This window comes from Papaver somniferum, chromosome 10, assembly GCF_003573695.1.
Source record: "Papaver somniferum cultivar HN1 chromosome 10, ASM357369v1, whole genome shotgun sequence".
Taxonomy (NCBI): Eukaryota; Viridiplantae; Streptophyta; class Magnoliopsida; order Ranunculales; family Papaveraceae; genus Papaver; species Papaver somniferum.
Window position 1 is genome coordinate 13,222,234 of NC_039367.1, and position 5,564 is coordinate 13,227,797.

General features: G+C 34.7%; 1 long non-coding RNA gene across 2 annotated transcripts; it reads right to left on the bottom strand.

Annotated features, from left to right (window-relative positions):
* Positions 1–1,641: 1,641 nt before the first annotated feature.
* LOC113317341 lies at positions 1,642–5,052 on the bottom strand. Of its 2 annotated transcripts, XR_003343456.1 has the most exons (5): positions 3,306–5,052; positions 3,100–3,190; positions 2,711–2,977; positions 2,513–2,560; positions 1,642–1,809 (listed from the first exon to the last, which is right to left on the bottom strand). It is a non-coding gene; the product is annotated as an uncharacterized LOC113317341 (long non-coding RNA). The 2 variants fall into 2 exon arrangements; XR_003343455.1 differs by having other exon boundaries at positions 1,642–2,977.
* Between the last annotated feature and the right edge of the window lie 512 nt (positions 5,053–5,564).

Genomic DNA, 5,564 nt, shown 5'->3' on the forward strand with positions numbered 1-5,564 from the left:
CTACAAGCAGAAGCACATCAATTTGAGATTTATCCATCCAAAAACTTTAAAAGAAATCGGTACCATGGAAAAGGAGATTTTTCTAAAAAATTCTCCTAGAGTGGTTCTAATCGAAAATACACTTTCCAAAAAAGGTTGAAAAAAAATTCCCATCTATTTTTATCCATTTTTCCAATTCCTGTCGAGGTTGAAAAAAATCTCAATCAGATTAAATCAGATTATGAGAGACTTCTTGCGAGGGTTTACCGAAAAGGAAAAAATAAGTTGAGTAGGCAATACAGACCAAAGAAACAATGAGGATTTGGAATAAGAAGTCTAAGTCATACCAATAAAGCTCTAGTTGCTAAGTGGACTGGAGATTCACAGAAGAAAGAAACCAACTTCGTAGAAAGGTGATTCAAAATAAAATGAAGGGTCAGTAAAATATTCTACTTTGCCACAAGGGAGGGGATTATGGAAAGGAAAGCAATTAGTGGAGAATATATATGTCCACTTTGGAGATTAAGAATGGAAAATCAATCTAGTTCTGGTGAGATAGATGGAAGGACAATCTATCTCTTAAGCTAAGATTCCCAAGAATTTTAGATATCTTCTCAAAAAAATGCAAGCACCCAAGAAATAGTGGAAAACAACTCTTGGAATCCGAGATTAACAAGAAATCTAAAACCTATTGTGATGTAAGAAATATTGGAGTTTTTTTTGAAGTTTTAGGCAACTCTCCATTGGTAGAAGAAAAAGAAGATAAGTTAAGATGCATTTCCACTGGTGGACTTTCTACAAAGAACTGCTACAATTGGCTGACTGAACAAAATCCTACTGCAACTGATATGATCATTCCATATAAATGCATCTGGATTCAAAATGTTCATCCCAAGTCCCAAGATTTAACTTTTCTTATGGCTAGCAGCACAGAATGTGATCCCCGTTGTTGATATTCTGAACATAAAAGTCGTGAAATCACCAATATTATGTACTCATTATGCAACCTGGAACCAGAAACAGTGAATCATACTTTGTTGCGCTGCAGATTTTCACACGGAAACAGTTCTAGCACGATTCGAAGCGTGGAAATTCAGAAAAAGCAGGAACAGAGGGAGAATTTGGCCGCTATTCCTCTTTGCCATTACCTGGTCAGTTTGGGCGAGAAAAATAATAGAATTGTAGCCGATAAATCTTCTAAAGGAGTTAGGAAAATGGTTCAGGACAAACCCATATAGGAATCTCATTACTCATTGGAAAGTCAATACCGATGGTACACACTTTCTCAAAATAGAGGCGTTTTGGTCATTATTCATTTATAGGGCTGTCAATGGAAGAATATCCGTCGGATATTTGGATATCCGATATCCGACAGGTTAAGCATTATCGGCTATTCGATATCCGAGAATATCCTATAGGATATCAAAATCAGATATCGATATCCGATAGGTTAAGCTACCGGATATCGGATATTTGTCCGATAATATCCTGTAGTGACAAAAAATGAAAAGAACCTGTAATCAGAGATGAAATTCAAGTTACAAACTTACAGTGTAATCTGTAATCTTTAATCTGAGGCGAAATTCTCATACATACCATCTGAATTGTCTTCAAACGCATAAACAGTCTTAAAACGTTACACTCAAGTAGTTATGTCTCTAAGTAAGTCTCTTATTCACACACATACATGAAAAGAAACACAAGCAAATGCTAAAGAAAGTAAAAACTGGAAACACAAAGTATGATAAGTATTGTGTGTCTCTGTCACTCTCATCTCCATCCTCTGACTCTCTTGTCTTCATTCGTCTTCGGCTTCCAAATTTTCCACATCTGCATTATAACAAGTCATTGAAGTCGACATTCATATAAGAATAAGATACTCATCATAAAAATTTAAAATTAATTATTCAAAATTTAACTGATAAGATTATAACACACATTTATTCTCAAGGATATATAAATTTGTTGCTCGTGTAAGGTGGATCACCGGTCAGCGGAAATACCAGATGCGAATCAATTTGGTTAGTCCAAGTATAACGACATCAGGTGAATGCAGTTTAATTTAAACTCTATGAGCTAAACACCTCAGTTGAAAAAAATGATGCGTCTCACTAACTCTCATATAAAACTGTAGGAGGAGCAAGAAGGGCTGTAGAAGAACCAATTAAGAGGTTTGATGGATATATTCTGCACTGTCAAATGGCTACTGATCATCAAAAGAACAAACTTGGTCTTGGAGTTGGTGGTTTTAGTCCATATACAGGTGTTAGTGCTGGTTTTCAACATGAAGATGAGAAGCAATGCATCTCTCAATACCAACTATTCTGTGTAAAGTTAGTGCGGGTTCCTAGAGATACAGGGGACTTTGTTCGGCAGGGAACTTAAAAATTTGTGAAGTTATGCACCACAAAACACAGAAAAATACTAATAATACATGATAAGCTTTTAAGAGACATGAGAATACAACATCTGGCTAAACTTCACATCATTTTTCTAATCAAAATACTAACAACACTTGGAGATTACAACTTACATTCTTCATCTTTGCTGCTACTGGAGTTTTAACACCTTTCTTGGGAGTCTGCAATAAACATTAACAACAAGAGATCAGTACCTGAGTTCGATTAACCATAAAAGTATCATACGTTATCTCGGCCTTCATAATTATGAGTTTAGGGGCCAAATGAATCTGATTCCATTTCAGGCCTTATTAGTTGAAATATATCAGTACCTAAACAATTTTTCCTTCACACTAAACATAGAAGACACGTGACGAAAAAGAAACCCAGCACCTGAAAAACCAATTGAGTTGAGATGAGGTTAATGATTATTCTCGGATTTGAAATGAATGCAAAGGCCTGAACAACAAAATTTGTAGATATTAGCCAAGAACAATTATATTGTGGACACACTTGAGCCGTAAGTGGGTTGCAGACAGCTAAAATTTATTCCCCTTGGTGTCAACATTGACCCAAATAAAGAGGAACGTCTCCATCACCTGAAAGCCATCGTTATTTTTACTAACAAACAATTGAAGAACACCTAAAAGGAAGAAATTAATGAATCATATGAAACTAAAGGAAGATCAGCGTATTTCATTAAGGAGCATTATATACTTACAAAATTTGATTCCGTATTTGAAATTGATGAAACCCCAATTTCTTCTGCAGATTTTTCTTTGATGCTGGCTTAAGCGGAGATAGATAGCTTTCTGTGGAGAGAAAATAGCCCAATGTTACATTTACAAAAGTAGAGCAAAGAGACATACCTCAAAAGTGAGTATGCAAAATCTCACCTTCAATAAGAACTGAACACATACAAAATACCCGTAGATAAATAAAATGGATACGTTGCAAGGTGAGATTGAATCACTCCAAGAGTTCTTGCCTTCATTGAGTTTGAAAACTCATAATTATGAAAACTCATAATTATGAAACCCTAATTTGGAAACTCATAATTATGAAACCCTAATTTCATAAGAATCAAACATAGAAATCGAACATGGAAATAGAAGATAATCAGTACCTGATTGAGCGGGTGAGTGATTGATAAGCAAAGCAACTGAGTGAGTGATTGATCGAGAGTGATCGAGAACTGAGAAGAGAAGAGGAGGAAAAAAAGAAAAGGAAATGACTCGGTTCTCGACTGAATTGACTGATAATCGATTGAATTGACAAAATTACAATTATACCCCTAATTCTATCGGATATCGGATATTAACCAAACGGATATAGCCCAATCCGATATCGATAGGTTAAGGAAGAAATATCCGATAAATATTTTTATCCGATATCCGATAAAATGGATAAAATCCTATAGGATTTCGAATAATCGGAAACGGATTCCGGATATCGGACATATATTGACAGGCCTATTCATTTATACAATCTTAACCTTTCTCCTCATTAAAAATTATCGCATTTACAGTTATCTATACCAAAATTATTAGTACAATTATCTCATTCTACAGTAACTATACCAAAATTTTATCCCTTTGCGTAAAAATGGACCATCCAAGATCGTTAGTCACAAAACCTAAAACATCAGGAACCAAATGGGAATATACACACCGATATAAATATACCAAGAACAGTAGAACACAGATACAGAGACACAATATCGCCTAATTTGAGCACATGCGGGTAGGTTCTTTTCCGGTGCATGCATAGATAGGTAGCATTCCATTTCAAGGAATGGCAACTTTATATTATCATAAATGAATTGAAAAATTAGTTAATTCTAGCTAGACATGTAGGTAGGTACTAATAATAATTGCCACATGCATGCACTAATCGTCTCACATGCTTCTAATGGATAGGATTTTCCATCACAATCACCGTCTAAATTATACATAGTCGCATCCCATGTAGTTTTCTGTTTTTGAATAGTAATACCAAAATGTTGTCTAATTTGGTTTTATTTTCATTTCCAACTGGTCTAAACTTGATTTTATGGCTGGAGTTTCGACAAAATTAGCAAATCCTAATATATTTATGAAAATTAAACCTAAATAAATGGAACTGAATGGTAGTTGTTTATTTATCATCTCTTTTGCATGGATTAACGCCGGAATTTTGAATAGATGATATGAACTCTCCCATGCATATGTAATAATATTTCAAAAAAAAGTTAATTACGAAACGTGTTAAATAGAAAAGCCTTATAAACTTTAGATACATGAGAAAAACTAAAAATCAAATCCAAAACTTAATTATGAACCTATGTTCAAGGAATATTTCATTTAAATTACACTAATTATGATCTGGATACACGTTGTAAAAATAGGAGGGGAAAAAAATGGTGCCCGGAAAAACCATATTACACAAACCCCATGAAACCCGTTTCTTCTTGTTCAGAGGTTGCTTGCTACCATGTAATTTGGCAAAAAGAAGAAGAAACCAAAACATAAATCCTGGATAAATATAACAACCAGGAAATCCGAACCCAATATAGTAATGTATTTAGAATGAGAAAAAATAATAATGAAAGAAGAAGAGAAGACGAGGTGGGTGATGTATATGGTTTCCACCGGTGAATGAAACCATGGATGAATTGGAGCATGATGAGCTATATATAGCTATCTATGGATGAAAGAGATATATAGTAAAGAGATTATAATTTGTACATGTTAGAAAGAGTTTGTAAGACATTAACTTGAAACTTCAAATGCAAGATATAATTTGCTGTTTCTAAGAAAAGTCGATCTGGCTGTAACCCATTTCCACCTGGTACTAATTTCTGTAACCTTCTCACTTTCATCCTGATTAACTTTCGGCTACTAACTGGCCGAGATCTTGTCGCCGACCTGTAATAACAACTATTACTCGTCGAGGACGATGATGATATCAACTGTCTTCGTCTTCGTAATCGATTACGAATAAGCATGAGTGATTTTTTACTGCAACCAGCAGTTTCTGCCATAAATATTATCACGAAGAGATAGATTAGAACTGATACTTGTGGATGTATGGGTTAGAGAGATAGATAGATGGAGAAGAGAGTGATGGGATTGGAGGTGCATACGAGAAGAGGTTTTATAGAGAGATTGGAATGAATGAGTTAACAGAAGTATAGTTAGGACTCAA